We start from the raw sequence: 17552 nt of genomic DNA, 5'->3' as shown, positions 1-17552 counted from the left end.
TGCGCACGCGTTCAACATATTATTGTATATATCATATGCATGCATCTGTTATTACATCGCATGCCAATTACATACAATCATTTGCCGTGTTATTACCCTTCCATATTGATTCGAATTTTTGGGTAAGTCATTACAATAATTTTTTTAAATATTGATTTCCTTTAGCTGCATCATTGCAATTTATTTTTCTTTCAGTAGGTGCCCGAATAATTCTCAGCATATTGCCCGAATTTTCACAAAAATATCTGGTTGGGGGCTGCAGCCCCAGCCCCCCCCCTCCCGCCTCCTACCAGGCGCGTAGCCAGGAATTTGCCAAGGGAGGGGCGAAACTGTAGATTCAGCATTGCAAACTATCTAAGCGTAGCGCCACCATGATTGGCGCGAAGCGTACAAGAAAATTTTGGCTAAAAATGCCTCCCAGATCGCTGGAAATGGCACTTCCCAGGCCTTGTTAGTTGCATCTTAGCATTTTCTCTTTTGAAAATACTAGCGATATCATAAAAGCATTACAAATTTTTTTTAAAAATATGCTCAAGGGGGGGGGGGCGGCTGCCCCCTTCGCCCCCCCCCCCTTGGCTACGCGCCTGCCTCCTACGACTATGGGTCCTAGGATCGAAACATCGCTCTGCTAAGTAGAGGTAAAATGTTTCCTGGATTTTACGTACACGCGACTTATGAATTTCATTTTACGCATGATATGTCAGTTTTTTTTACACGTGTGTTTCGTAGTATCAACTGAAATCATTTCGCTGTGCTGCCGAGGCCACCTCACGCCTCTGCAAGTTAACTTTTGTACAAACAATAGGGTTTGTTTAAATGTCATACATTCAATTTGGTAGTTAATGTTTCAGTCGTTCACATTGCATATCATTCCTTTGGTTATTTGTAAGTATACGGTTTACCGTATAACAGTTGAATGTGACCATTTTATTGAGTTTTGATTACTTAAGTAATTATTATTTTTTACGTTTCACACATTTTCATAACATATATGTTGCAATATAGACATTTTCTCTTCTTTTACCGTTGTAAATCTCAACATGGATGTACATACATTTACGATTTACGTGTTTCGAATAGCAGAGCGTCGCAGAGCTCACGGATTCATTTTTTGTTTACAGGAATTGTCTGGTGGAAGATTTTGATACATTGTAGGATGGTGACTTCGAAGTTCGGCCACTTAAGACTTAAAACACCCCAAAACTAAATCTTCTGGTATAAATCATTTGAAAATATACTTCATATGGTGGGAGAATTTTGTTATAGTACGATACACGGCCAAACTTTCTTTCCTGCAAACTGTTTCCACGTTGTTTTCCAAGAAGATTCTTCGTGATTGTGGAACTGGTATTTCTTGCTAGAGTATTGCGAAGTTCGGACGCGCAACCCACAGTGTGGCGATGGTGATAAAATTGGGGGCGCAGTTGCTCTTTCAGTAATTATAACAGACTTCATAGATCTTCGTCATTTTATTGACAAATATGTAAGTAATTTCTTGCACACGGGTCATTTTGGAGAGAAAATAACTGTAGCTTCGTACTTTTTGGTGAAATTTGGCTCTTCCTGTAGGTTTTCATGGTGAAAATCGTGTATTTCTTAGGGTGCCCGAACTTCGCAGTATGGCGAACTTCGCAATACTGACTATACTTGTAGTTATTATTTTTCTCTTTCTAACCATTCGACGTTTTCTTCTTGTAGAAATCTGGTTTTCAAATTCACCAGTTTCTCACCAAAAGTACCGTTTTGTTCGAACGCATCATTATGGTGATTGACGTAGTGCTTGCAAATAGGCAAAACAGGCGACTTGAAGATAGCACTCCCATTTCCGCAACAAATACACTCTCACGTGTAAGCACATTGGATTGCCTAATATATATAACGTACAAACCCGCGAACGTATATCCTACGATGCCCAGTTGGTGTACTTGCATAGCGTTGCACATAGCACACTCACGCTCAAACCACAGTTCATAAACTGTTCTTCGAAATCGCTGAAATAAACTTCACGGATCAAATTAACAGTAAAAAGAAACTTGAAAAGTTGGCGGAATCGACGTCAGAGCAGAATGTGTCACCTAGAAGCTTAGGCTTCGCAGAACTGTCCGATTGTAAACGTTAGAGTAGCATATACACGCGAACATTCTTCGCACTGGAGCTGGATAGCGCGATGCATAAACAACGAAGAGTCTGCTGTTAAAACTTATCTTGTGTTACACAAATACCACGAAACCACTGATCTACTACATATATGGCGGCTTAAGGAGTTTTTTAAATCATATCTAATTTTTAAGAAATTTCACCGGAAATTATGGAAGAAATTTGTCGGAATCGTTGTCAGAGCAGAATGTAGCACTGAGAAGCTTAGGCTTCGCAGAGCTGACCAATTGTCAACGTTTGAGTAAAGCCTACATGCGAAAATTCCTCGCGTTGGAGCTGGATAGCGCGATGTATAGCCAAAACAACGAAGAGTCTGCTGTTAAAATTTACCTTGTGTTACACAAAGACCACAGAACCACCGATCTAGTACATGGCGGCTTAAGGAGTTTTAGAAAACATATCTAATTTCTAAGAAATTTCACCGGAAATTAAGGAAGAAATTTATCTGTATACAAACGCGGTTTTTGTTGTGATTACCGTATAGGTACTGTGCGGAGGGTGGGGTATGTCGCAATCTGCATTAGCATAGCTGACGTCACGTTCTGTACTGTTCAAATCATATTTGAAATGTCTATCCTTAACGATTAAAAAATCGTTTCTCTGTCAAACGCAACATTAGCGTTCTCATACTTTGACAACATGTTTGGAAAATTATTTACTATTTTTTAAGATAACTTCTTTGGGCCACCAGACAATCCTTTTAACCTCAGACAACAAGTGACAGTTACAGAATTTTTTGTAATACAAAAGCACGCCCCCAATAAGCGGGAAATTTGAAATATTGTGATTGCGTCAGCCGCGTTGACCACATGTATATTTACTCTTATACTTCCTCTATAAGCAGAGTGGCGCAGCGGTAGCGTGCTGGGCCCATAACCCAGAGGTCCGAGGATCGAAACCTCGCTCTGCTAGTTAAACTTTTCTTCCCTTTTTCATCGGTTGATAGGGTATAAGTGTGTGAGTGTCCTATACACGATGTACCATATGTGTGAATAAAAAAATGTTGTTTATGTTGTATATTATGTAGAATTGTGTTTATTTATTTCCAAGCTGTAAATTAAAAACGGTATAATAATTTGTAAAATTTGTTTATTTAATTTTTTTTTTTTTACAATGAAATTATGAAGAAAACTGAAAGAAAGTTGCTTCTTGGTGCACACAGTTATTTTTGAGTGGTGTCTAGTAAATAACTAACGTTAAACTTGTTTTCCTATTAATTTCCACAAAATGTTGTATATATATGTTGTATAAATTTGTATATATTGTACAGTTTGAACTGTTTTGTACAATGAAACTGACATTAAAAGAAACAATAAAATGAAAAACAATGTGTTCTTCTATTTTTCTCCAAAATTGTAAATAATGCATATAATAATATCTTGTATACTTATATACTTTTTCTTCAGTAAAAGAATGGGTATTCTTGTAAAATGTATATCCATGATAGGAAGTTTCATTTCTATTTATTTCCATATTTTGAAATATTTTATATCGTAATTTATTAAAAAATATGATAAAATCACTACCATCAAACAGAAGAATTTTCTATTAAAATATTTAAGAAGAATATCATTGTTACAAAGTTATGATGCTAACTCCACACCAGCAAATTCTTTCTCTGGCTATTGTAGTATTAGCAGTAACGCCAAATGTGCACAGTATTTCAATGGTGTGGAGTGGATGGGGCACATATTCTTAATTTGCCCGGACTGGTTTAGGTAGCTAATGAACCTTTAAGGCAGACCGAGAATATTATAAAAGAAGGGTGCGACCCTGGGGCGACCTTCCATGTAGGGTGATCTGGCGTCTCCCCGCCCTTCCGCCCCCCCCCCCTCAACAAAAACAACAACAATTGTAAGTTTAGGTATAAAAATGGTGCATTTTGAGGCATATCTAGACTATAAATTTAAGTTTATAATTAAGTCTACATGCAAGGTTGTGATATCGTATTCTTCTAAAATGTAAGTATGACGGTTGAAAACCCCCTGGATTTGTTCGGGCAGGGGGGGGGGACGTCCTGTTCCTAAAGGAGTAGAATAAAGTTCCCTGACTGAATGTGCCAACTATTCTTCGACTGAACGTTTTTCCCACGACTAACGAGGTGGGTGAAATGTGTCCATCCCACTCTCCCAAACCCTACCCCGTTTGCGGACGTCACTGAAGATCAGCTTACTGTTGCATTAATAATAGGGATATATACTACAATAACTACATGCTTCATGTATGTCATCACTATAGACTTAGCAACCACTGTGGACAAGCATTCTTCAATTCAAATACCATGTGCATGTGTGTCAGGATATAACATTGCGCCCTTACTTTGAAAGCAAACTGAAATAAGTATACGCATCACGTGATATCATCACAATTTCTGACAAGTTTAGATATTCCATTCCATGAAAGGTCTGTGTGACTTTTTGCTCTGATGAGGGGGTTGGACCAGTACAAGGTTAACACACTGACGTAATTCAGACGGTGTGTGGTGGGGAAAGAGCGATTACGTTGTGGAGTTCCAGTAGCCGCATCCACCACTCGAGTTGAATTACATTTATGCTGTTTCCAGGCTATAGTTAAGGTAATATCCTATAAGAGCACTGACGTGAGTTAAATAACTCGTGTTCACAATGATATCATCACAGTATCATCCAACTGCGTGTGGATCTGTAAGACTAGTGATATGAGGTCGTCTGCAGAGGGCCTGCAGCAGGGGAAAAGTGTATGGGGCGGAGGAAGGTAAGGAGGGGGAAGGGGCGAGGGAAGAAGAAGGATGGGATGGGTAGCAACTCTTTGATACCAAACTTAAAGAAGGCTATAAGTTAATCGAATTCTCTGTTTCTTTCCTCGAAATTTGAACAAACAGTCAATTGTCATTGTTTCATCCACATTATGGCTTTTTACGTCGAAAGCTTGATGAAACAATGACAATTGTTTTTAATGAATTTGTAGAATTTCCTAATAAACAGGCAAATTAACATAATAATAAAAAAATGGTCATAAATAGGTACAAATGTTAGGATAAACAGTCGAAATTTCGAGATTAAAACATCCCGGCGGCCAATATCGAAACACAACATCGACATTTTAGATAAAGTTGATATAATTAGATCAACTAGTCGAACGTTGGGAATATTTTGGGGATATGTAGTCGAAATTTTGCTGCAAAACGTTAAATTTTCGATAGTTAAGGATCGTACTGTTAAGGAACGTTTTAGGAAAGATCGAAATTTCGAGTTTTTTCTCGACGGCAAATTCGACTTTTTTAAACCGAAAAATAAAAGAAGTTAATTTAAAGAAGTTCAGATCATTGTCAAGGAAACGAAACAGTCGAAATTGAGGTATAAAGTTGAATTTCAGGGAATAGTGCGAAATGTCGATGTAAAGTCAAAATTTCCAAATGATGGTAAAAGTTTTTGCTAAGTAAAACCATAGTCGAAAATTCCGTACAGAGAAGTCAACATTTCGTGACGGAGTGATTCTCGTGATGGACATTCCAACATTATAAAATGGCACAATCGGAATTCGTACAGTGCTAGACGCAAATAGATTTCATCTAATTAATGTTTTCACAATCTGCGACACTATTTTTTAAGCTGTTTGTTTGAAATCAAACATTGCAATCCTTCCTATGAAAATCATCCGTCGTTCATTTATACTTACCCACAAACGATGTAGGCAGTGGATGGGTTAGTCAAATTGGTGAAGAAAGCGTCAACTAGTTTGACCTCGATGTGACCTGACTATGACTACTGCGATTCTAAGAATAGAACTAGCGCTCCCTAAACTGTGCTACTGCTGCAGCTTTGTAATGCATGTATATAGCTATGCACATATAACGTCGTATTGTATGGTGTGTGTTTGTGTGCAAAAGTATGCTCGAGTCGAGGACGGTAGCTAATCGTCGTTTAGTGGTACCGTATGGGTTGACCAGGCGGAACGTTACAAACCGAGGGTGACTTCAGTAATAATTATGTCCGCACCAGCATACCCTTAACTGAAATCACCTATCGACTTCAGTTCTGTTAGACACGGCGAATGGTCTGAAAGTCCAATGGCGGCTGTTGCTTTTCCACTCCGACGTTTGACTATAGGCTAACTTAGACTGAAAACGTAAGTTGTTGCTGTTGATAACTTATCTTGAGGCGAAGACTAAGTTTGTATTAGCCTAGGCCTAGTTAGGCCTAGGCTGAGCCATAGTTAATTAGCAACGGGTACTGTACCTTATTCAATGCAGGGTAGCATAGGCTTATGTAGGAATAGCCCTAGGTGTACTACTTTTGTAGTTGTTACTAGTTAGACCTAGCCTAGACTCTTTTGCATCAACTTTCTGTCTTAAAAATAAATTGTAGGAAGCCTTGACGACGTTAGTTTTAACTTACCTGAGCGTTGAATAATATTTAGAATAATGCTGATGGGTCAGGCATAGCTAGGCCTAACTTTTTTAGGCGAGGGCCTAATCATAATCAGGGAATAAATTAGTGCTCAATTTTTTTAGAGCAGTTTTTAAGTGACTTAACGTTCCCATACAAAATACTATGGTTGGTGTATACATAGCAGTTTGACCACTTTGCATAGCATTTAGCGATGCAATACCAGATACATAATACCCTGATAATGTTCGGGCCAGGTTATATTACAACATTTGAAACTGCTTACGAACGTAACGAAACCTGGCAATGAAGTTCGGTTTGTTGGTGTAAAACTGTACATGACAGCAATGGTGAATGGATACTTGTTAGTAAAAGCATGTGTTATAAAATCATCACAATTACTTTGATAGATCATAAAAATATGGTATTGTGGTGTATGAAAACTTTACATGTCCTTTCACACCACATATATTGTGGTATGTTAACTGTGGCATAGGTGTCTGAAAAGCAAAGTGTAAACACTGCTTTGAATTCAATTTTGATTGATTCTCCACAAAAACCAACTAAACTTGCAAGGAGGAATTATGCTGAGGCACTTTCACTATTTTTTCATCAGTTTACAATAATGATACTGTAATAAAATTTAATGCATGCATAAAGTTAGGGAAATTTCCCTGCTTCAACTGATTTTTTACTAAAGACCAATTGGACAAACTACCCTTAGTAACAGGATTTAACTTCAGAGCAAAATCAAAGATATCAAATGTTACCGTTATTGCTTTTGATGGCTGTACAGAGTAAGTTGCTGCCTTCATTTGTCAGGGTAGGATAGATGTCTTTGTGGTTTTCTTTTCAGTAATGTGAGAACAATTGAAACAAATGCAATCAGTAAGGTTTGGTCTATTTAAATCGCAATGCTACTTTCTACAAAATTTGCAGTTATGACAAACATTGCATAGACAAGGAAACATATATATGGCTCACTTAATCAGCACGTTACCTTTAGGTGCAGAAGGTATAGTTTGCTTAAATAATGAAAATTTAATGTAGGTTGGCTTAAATATATAGTTACCTAATCTCGAAGCAAAAGAAAACCATATTGTCTTTACAATCTCCTGAAATCGTTGTTCATAAATACCCAAACCAACATGCAAGGGATTGATACAGTAAATTATGCTGTGTATGCAGTAGTAGCACCTGGTGTCTTAATTGTGTCCATGGTATTCCCTCTGTTTTTATGTACTTATTGTTTTTACAGTGTGCTTAAAGTTTGACTGGTTTGAATTTATTTAAATATGCCCAACTTTTGAAGCCTCATACGTACATGTACATGTGTTTTTAAAATTGAATGAATTTCATACCTGAATTAACTAATTTGGACCATCTACTGTAGACCTGCTAAACTCTGTACACTGTGGAATACATAGTGATACTAATACATTACCAGTAGCTTAGGCCTTGATAAATATTATAACTAGGGAAATGCCAACACTTACCAATCAGGATAATATTTCTATGAGTAACCTACTAATAACTACAGAACTTACAAAGCTGTACAACAGCTATTGAGTTTTGTCTGCACTTGTTTTCCTATTTCTACCAAGTATTACTGAAAATCAGACTGTAATTAATCAGACAGAGATGCTCATCGAGAGTTTTTCACCGAAATGAAGTTCAGTGAATAAGTAATTAATTCAATCCTCAACCATTTTTGGTCGTCTGGACATTTTTTGTAGTAGCATAGAAAACACAGTGAAAAACTATATGTATGAAGTTTTAAAACTTTGGACTTTTTGAAGTCCAGTATTTGAAAGGAATGAATGCTACAGTAGTTAATTAACGATAGAAAACAGTTGTGACCAAATATTTTATCAAAATCAACTCAAAAAGTTGTTCTTTATGTGATAGGTAGTCTAGCTCAGATGACCCAAGCTACAGTACACTATATACAGTATACTACAGCATGTACCAAAAGTACTCTGACTTGGATAAGATGTATCCAAGTGTTCAAAGATAGATTTGTTAACTTGTCATTGGAAGTCCGAGCAATTACTTGAAATGGGCTTACCTGTGTAAAAGGGCTAGTATTATTAAGTTGGGGTACTTCACGGAGGATGACCAACTGTGTACCTATGATAGTAACTGAACTTTAATTGGTTGAATGGACATACACTTTGGTATCAAGGACTGTATAAATTGTTAATAATGGGACAGTACTGTACACTTCAAGTCATACTGGGGATTACTACAGTAGCTATTTAAAGGCATAAGTTGCACATTGCATTTAAACATCACATAAATTGTTCTAAGGTCATTTTCTTCACATATATGTGTTGTTTTTCATTGATATTACTTGGGTCGATCTTTTGGTGATACCAAAACTCTCATTTATGTTTTATAAACCTTTGTTTGGTTTGTAAAGTCTTTTTGGTTTTAAAGGGCAATTCCACACAAAAGTGGACATCTATGGACCAATACATTTAAATGCATGCAACTGAAACAAATTTGGTATTTCAAATGAATATGTAAAGTCTATATTTTAAGATTTAATTTCAACCTTTTTTGGTTTGTATTTTGGTACCAAAAATTAGGATTAAGTAATAAACATTTTCGTCTCAGAAATGTGATTTATTGTGATAGATAATCGTAATCATAATCAGGCAGCTATTTTTACGATCACGAATGTGGGAGAAGCCCGAAGGGCTTATATGGATTACAACTTTCACTTCGGGTGGCTTCCAATTCAACATTCTAGCTCAAATTTGGAATCTTTTCAAGTTAGAAAGTCATTTCAGATGGGTAAACCATAGAAAGCTCTTAGGATGTAAAACCCACCTTACTATGACCCGGCTGGGGATCGAACCTTAAACCTTCTGATTGCTAAGCTTCATTGCTTCAAATGCCAGTGCAGTAATCTTCTATTGAAACATGAAAGATACATGCATATGGCATCAATATCCTGTTATTTGAGAGCTTAGGTCATGAAAAACTGGTTGCAGAATATTTGTTTCATTTTGCATGTTTTGTCTTGTTTCAGTGATATGTAAAAAATCAGCCTATATCCTTCCGTTACTTAAAAAGAATTTTTTTTTATCACTAAAACATTTAGTTTAAGTGTTATGAAAGTATTTATTTTGTAGCAAACTTAAGTAGACCAACAATAAAAAGACGTACTTACTCTTTGGTTGTATATAAATAATTGATTAAAATATGTCCTTCCATTTCTATATTGGCAACCGAAGGGCAGCTATAGAAGGACAAATTTTGTTTGGATCAAATTATATGCCTCTTTTGTGGTCAAACTTGAAGGAATGGAAACGATTGCATGTATACAGAGTGATTGCTAAGTGCATTGTTTGATGCTTCTTTGAGTGTAATTATTATGCTAATGAACCTCTTTATTATCATGAACTAGACCTCCAGCATTGTAAAGTGTGCTAATGCTGTAACAATATAAGCCTTTTATTGATATATCCCAGATTAAGTTTCCAAGATCAATACTCCACTTCCCATTTAACTTACAGGTAGTAACACAGAAACACAGCACAGTATATACTGTGTACAAGCAATAAACATTACATCTGAAGACTGTTAAGGAACCAGGTACTAGCTAGAGGGATTGTTAATCAAACTCCAGAAGAAACGTTTACTTCCAGGGAACAGTCCAGCTACTGGGAAGGGATTTTAATTTTATTTTATGGCTAGGTACTCCTGGGATGGGTGGTATGTCCAGGGCTGGGATATCCCCCAGTAAAGTCAGCTCCCCCCCTCCACCTCCTCTGGCTGACAATAGTTTTACTGTACCTTTGTCTATTCTTTGTTAATATGCTTCCAGTCTGACAAATGATTTGCTTGTCTTAATTTACTCCTACTCCATCCTCTGTCATATATGATACTAGTCTACTTTATTATTATTTTGGCTTACTTGCAGGAGCTCTGCTTCCACATCTTGATCAGGCCCCCCCACCCATCCCACCCCACCCCACCCCCAGTCACTAGTCTGAAGACAACAACTTTCTCAGATTGTGTCATCATCAGATACTTTGTGTGCTGTACAGTCAACACTTATTTCTGCTACAAAATGGTTCTGTCACAAACTGTAAAGCTGTTGACTGTACAGTATTGTATGTATCACTATGTTTGCAGTGTATAGATCTTTATATATGTACAGTATAACCTGGATTCTTGTTCAAATATTGCACTTATTTTAATATTCAGTTTTAAATTTGGGATGGTGGGTTTTATGTCAACTTCTTACATGTAAGTTTATTTTTTTTAAATTTAAAATATCATCAAGTGCTGACATTATTTATTTTGAAATGAAACATTTTCTTCAATATATATAATGAGTTTATACTAGCTCTATATATTCTTGACTTTTACATTTTATTGTACTTTGCAGGCTTTCTTGCTGTATCATTAATGTAAAAGCACAAATGTTGCTTTTGCAGTTTATATTGAGTAAACCTTTTGTCCTTCTGTTACCATCCTTCTACCGATTATTAACTGACTAAAATAATTATATTTATGCATACGAAATGGGTATTTTCAATGGAAAGTAGTATAGTGTAGCTTTAACTCAAAGGATTGCATTTAATAACTTTAAAACAAATAACCTTATTAACTTCACAGAGTTTATGCAAAACCAGAGTTAAGGTGAAAACCCTTGTCCGTTTTAACTCCTTCCATTACTGAGCTCATAAATATTCATATTTAGAAAAGTGAATGGTATTCATACATACAAAGATGTTGCAATGGAAACTTGTATTCATAGTAGCACAATGGTGGCTTTTTTTGGATGGTATTAAGGAAAATGTTGGGATACACATGTTTGAAATGTTGTATCATTTACTTTGCTCCTCGCTTACCTGTCTCCCCACAACCTTAGCATCCTCATTCTACCGTGCCTAGAATGTCCTGGTTACCTGTTAAATTAGTCAAATGCACCAATCAAATAACTCTGTTTTGTTTACGACTTCTCTTGAATATTATCTTTCTTTTGGTCTTATCAATGTTGCTTGAGAAATTGTGTGATTTCCTTCCATTGCAATGAATAAACAGGTGTTTTCAGACGCTTCCTCCATGGAATTGGGTCAAAAAGGTGGACGGTACGAGTATATATAGGTTACATTTGTGTAATGAACATGTTGATATGGGCGGTCGAAGTAATTTTACGGTAAATCGTTCGCGCCATAAGGGCAGCAGAAAAAAACTTCTTTCTTTTGATTTCGACAGCTTTTCTCAATTACACCCACCTGGTCAAGAGTGCATTTAGAATAAGAAACATTGAATCTGCTTCGGAAGTTTGTTTTCGTAAATTCATCAGCAATCACCTATTGAGACTTAAAGGTGGAATTAATCTTTAGTGATTTACAGGTTTTACAGGGATGACTTTAATTTAGGCAGAATTTTTCATCTTGGTATTATATTATTTAAGATTCTACATATATGCACTCGCTAGTTCTACCTAGCCTACAAAAGTTTGGCATTGTACCTTGCACTGACCTACACTACTTCAGGGTCAACATCAACTTCCTCGATCTTTTTCAAATCTACCATTCTGAAAGGCTAACATCTTAAATTCCAGTGTGATTGCAATCCACTGGAATATTCTTGGTTTTAAACTAAAAACCTATTTGCACATTCATTGCATCTCACCAAGCTCAGATTACGTGTATGGAGGTCCTAAGGCTAACGGGAAGGAAGGGTCTAAATTTATACCACATATATATTTCATAATCTATGATAGCACTATATACATAAAATCACACTAACTTGGAAAAATATATGTACAAATATTTAGTCCCTTTGGAAGGAAGAACATTTTGGGTATTTCTGTATCAGATCTGTAAAAAGTTCAGTTTAGATAGATACTGTACAGGACTGTATGTGTACACTGGAAATGCAATATCATACCTTGAAACACCACCAATGACCAATCCCATCTGCAATGAACATTTGCAAACAAGTGAGTGGCCGATTCTTCCCCCTCTCCTTTTGTACCCTCTCCAATGTCCATAGCCCCTTCTTTCACTCCCTCATTTATTCTCTTCCTCTCTTTAGATCCATTGACCTTTCCCAAGACCTTTTTTGGGGGGAAATAACTAATAAGTTACATTATGCAATGGCAAAATGGAATTGTTCAGATTATTGTGCAACAACTACTCTTTTCCCAAAATCCACTGCCTTAGCACGATTAACTGAATGTAATAGGATGCTGAGAGCCTGTAGGCTGTAAGCCCTATTTTACCAAGATTTTACAAATTTTGAGTTCCACATTTTATTCTTCATGTTAATTCATAATTTGATATAGCTCAGTAAAATATCTTATAGATCAAGCATCAACATGGCTTAAGAGATAATTTTAATATATTACAATTAATACCTGTACACTGCTGTATGCAAGGATTGGTTGTGACAAATCCCTTCAGTGCACATACACTGTATGTCAGCAGATCATATGTACAGTACACAGAAATTCAAGTTGGCATGTCATTATAGATTATACATGATTTGATATTAAAGGTTCTTGGGAAGTGTTCTATTGGGTGATAATATTACTATATTAGGTATACACATTAAGACTGTAGGTGACTAGTCATAACAAGGTCTGTTATGGAAGGAGTGGCTTTTCCCTTCAAAGTACGTTTTGTATTAAAATATTGTTCAGTCATACAAGGTCTTCCTCTTAAGTCTTTTGCAATTCATTGCACATGTTGTTAATTTATGTGAACATTTAAATATAGTTCAATAGTTTTTGCTAGTGGATTGGATTGGATTGGATTGTGCATTTTCATCTGTTAATACTATTTATAATCGATGTTGGTAAATTTTTCCACATGTAATCTTCAGCCAGAAGATGTCGTAACCTTGGTAACAAAGCACAGAATAAGTTGGTTTCTCCATGTTCCATTTCACTTACATGTACATGTCACTTACAGTATACATATTTTATTGATTTACAAATGCAAACAGAATCTTTTAAATATTTGTTATTTAAGTTTGAATTCTAAAGTGCAAGGATTTGTCATTTAGCCTTTGAAGAAGATCCTGCTAGGATCGAAACGTCAGGCCAACTTACTTTTACACATTCTCTTACACAGGCTCTCTAGTGGATAAGCAGTTTGCTAACAGTTTTATTTTATTTTGAATTCTAAAGTGTTAAACAATAGGATTGTTTTCTTATTATAATCCCTTATAATCTTATATTTAGTTTACACTAGTTCGCTAACAATACAAAAGTTAAACTTGAAAGTTTAAGTTGCTATACTTTGCTTCATTAGGTAACACCTATGGTATTGGTGTACAGTATGATCTTTGTTTGGTTTCTCTTCCATACAGTAGGTAACAATTAGATATAGTATGGCATGATATCAGTTTATAATCTTATTTTGATAACCATGTAGATAACAATTAGATACAGTATGGCATGATATCAGTTTATAATCTTATTTTGATAACCATGTAGATAACCATTACGTACATTATGGCATGATATCAGTTTATGATCTTATTTTGATAACCATGAAGGTAACCATTAGGTACAGTATATATGGCATGATATCAGTTTATGATCTTATTTTGATAACCATGTACAGTAGATAACCATTACGTACATTATGGCATGATATCAGTTTATGATCTTATTTTGATAACCATGAAGGTAACTATTAGGTACAGTATATATGGCATGATATCAGTTTATGATCTTATTTTGATAACCATGTACAGTAGATAACCATTACGTACATTATGGCATGATATCAGTTTATGATCTTATTTTGATAACCATGAAGGTAACTATTAGGTACAGTACTATGGCATGATATCAGTTTATGATCTTATTTTGATAACCATGTACAGTAGATAACCATTACGTACATTATGGCATGATATCAGTTTATGATCTTATTTTGAGAACCATAGGTAACCATTAGGTACAGTATATATGGCATGATATCAGTTTATGATCATATTTTGAAAATCAAAGGTAACAATTAGGTATAGTATGGCAAGATATCAGTTTATGATCTTATTTTGATGACCATGTAGGTAACCATTAGGTACAGTATGGCATGATATAAGTTTTCAATGTTCTTTTGAGAACCATAGGTAACCATTAGGTACACTAATGCATGATATCAGTTTATGATCTTATTTTGAGAACCATAGGTAACCATTAGGTACAGTACTATGGCATGATATAAGTTTTGATCTTATATTGAGTACCCTGTAACTATGCAAATATTATTGGAAATTAAGCTGCCTTATTTAAGTTGGTTTCCTATGGCTGGTATGATGTCAATTTATAATCTATTTTAAGAATCACTACTGTACATTACCTAGGTAACTTGGAAAATGTTTTTAGCAAACTCCTTTGAAATGTCTATATACTTTGTTAGATTATGTTACATATGGCTGGTATGATATCAGTTTGAAACTTAAGCAAATTATAAATCAGTATATACTAGTTGTAGAGTTTAGACTAAAACGGAAAAGGAAAGAAAGTTATACCGCATCTACTAGAGTTTCATCGTTTGTTTTACAACATCTTCCCGATTTAATTTATAGCTTGAGCTAGTGTGCATACATAAATACTTTTACTGTACTACATGTCTTGTACGATACAGAGTAATGGCCAGAAGGGGAATGTTAATGGTGTTGTATGTGCATGACAGCACAACAGGAAGAGTTGCAAGGCATTCTAGTGCCGGTGCCTAGATTCCCCAGACATTTGGAATTGCTGTGAATATATATATAGCATCCAGTATTGGCCAAAAGCAATCAAACATACAAATACAATAACATTCATGGTTTCTTCTACAGTTACTGGGTTTTGCATTTTAACTGCTTTGTAACTGTCAGCTGTCTTCTGACAAAACTTCCTTTGAGCATAGAGTGTCGGTATTTTCTCTCTACAATTTCTTATTGTAAGTAAATAAAGTATTTTTCTTCAAATGCTGAACAGTTTTTTATTTTTTATTCATAAAATATGAGATGCCTACTATACCATCTTTCCTGTACAACAGTGTCCAGATCATGGATTGCGGAGGATAGAACCAAATTCAGTAATTACTTAGAAATTAACTCTCATTTGGTGAAAAAGAAATCTAGAATGGTCTTCTTAAAAGTGTGCTCAATTGCAGTCTCACTCTTGTAATGCTAATACTAATGACCAGACCCTAGCTTGAAGTTGCTTAAATATTTAACAATATGATTTAATAATACTGAAGCTGTCTTAATGAATGAGTACTAATTGCAGTACATGGATAAATACATGTTATAGTATGTTACAACGTTGATGAGTGCTGAAATTAATTTACTAACTCAGTACTAGCAAACATATCCTGCCTTGGATCCAGCAATGATTTGTTTTTTAAATAGTTTGCCGAACACCCATCCATCGTGCCCTGTGATTTTGCAGAATAGTGAAACCCAGTAAAGAAAATGTACATTAAACTTCTTTGAACTTGATGAGGGAATAGTTCATTATGAAGTAGCAAAGGAGTGCTTCATTTTACGTAATATACTGTTATGATTTGAAAATGCACAGATGTGTACATGTATGTGAATATATCTAAGTGTATTAATTTTACAACATTCATAAGGCAGAAAATTCATAAATCTGTGTGTGTGCATACCAAGTACCAGCAACAAAGGAATGTAGTGATATCTATATATACCATATATGTACAGTGCTATATATAGCTCTATAAAATTAAAAGTATTATACAACCTGTACAATCAATATCTATGCGACAGTATAGTGTAGACCTACATGCAAACTTAAGTACTGACAACATACACTTGTACCATATACAACAAATATATCAAAACATAGTGACACTGTTATGATTCAAGATGAATGATGCAAATTTGACCTTTGGAACTGCTTAAAGTAGTTGGAATTTATTGGGTATTTTTCTAATTGTTATTTCTACATGACTATATCTTCTAGATATTAGAAAGAGATCATTACACTATCATACTGTAGCTAAGTCTGGTCAGTAAAGGTTGACTGTACTACCGTACTAATTGTATTTACTTCACTCCTCGCTTACCTGTCTCCCCACAACCGTATCACTCTCATTGTGGGGTTAGCTTGTCACTCGTAAATATCCAAACCAGTGAGGTTGGAATTTGTACCTGGATTGGATATCAGTTCCCTCAGCAATGCTTGAAAACCACTTGTTGCACTGAGCAGTAAAATATAGAATGCTGCATCTTGCTTCAATATTTGGCAGTACTTACTACCAGATCAGCCTAGCCAGTCTTCATCTGTTATATTCTAAGTACAAGATGGTAGTTTTACCTGTTTCTTGCATAGAAGTTGGAGTGCAATTGAGAAGACATAATTGTCAGCATTCAATTGTCATAATGAGTTTTCTAAGCCTACCTGTTTACTTCATTCCTCCCTTACCTGTTTCCTATGCCTATGCACTCCGAGTTACCCTTCCCTAGGAACTGGCCATATTCTTGCATTGCACCCCAGTTGACCCTCTCTAAGGTCCCACCGGCACTCTTCCATGCGAACCTACGGTACAATTCAGAAGCCAGACAGCCGTGAATTTAGAAAAAAATTCCCATCAGTTCGAACTGTGCTTTGTATTGCATTGTTAGTGGATTTTTGCATCGAGTAAAGTAAACTCCAAGGTGCTGAGCAATAATACAAATTTATTGCGTGAGTGGTCAAGTTTCTCTGCAATTAATTAGGAAAATTTAAAACGTTTCATTTTTTTTCAAGTTTCTGTTTGTACTGTATGTGAGTAAACCTGATGTGAAAAACTTGCCCTTTGATGATGTACATGTGTCACGAAGGAGCCAATCAAATTAACCCATCACTTGCTAATTTATATGAATTTACTCAGACAGAAAGCTGGAAGGTCATGTGAACAATGAGATCGGCAATCAAGTGTTATTAATTATTTATGTCGCTTTTTTTTTTGTTCTTAAATTTACATTACCACACAGTTTGTAGTTATTGTATGTGATGAATTCTCATCAACTGTTGCACACCACATATATTCT

General features: G+C 35.6%; 1 protein-coding gene and 1 non-coding gene across 3 annotated transcripts in view; both read left to right on the top strand.

The window, feature by feature from the left end:
• Positions 1 to 2996: 2996 nt before the first annotated feature.
• Positions 2997 to 3068, top strand: Trnam-cau (transfer RNA methionine (anticodon CAU)). Its single transcript has one exon. It is a non-coding gene; the product is annotated as a tRNA-Met (tRNA).
• A 2926-nt stretch (positions 3069 to 5994) lies between these two features.
• The window catches only part of LOC139980365 (adenylate cyclase type 9-like), a 78696-nt gene continuing 67138 nt past the window's right edge, over positions 5995 to 17552 (top strand). For both annotated transcript variants that reach the window (XM_071991991.1, XM_071991990.1), the window contains exon 1: positions 5995 to 6264. The gene's annotated coding sequence lies outside the window, so the exon portion shown is untranslated. The remainder of the gene's footprint in view (positions 6265 to 17552) is intronic.

This window comes from Apostichopus japonicus, chromosome 14 (genome assembly GCF_037975245.1).
Source record: "Apostichopus japonicus isolate 1M-3 chromosome 14, ASM3797524v1, whole genome shotgun sequence".
In the NCBI taxonomy this organism is placed as follows: Eukaryota; Metazoa; Echinodermata; class Holothuroidea; order Aspidochirotida; family Stichopodidae; genus Apostichopus; species Apostichopus japonicus.
This window is presented reverse-complemented; position numbering and strand designations above follow the sequence as displayed.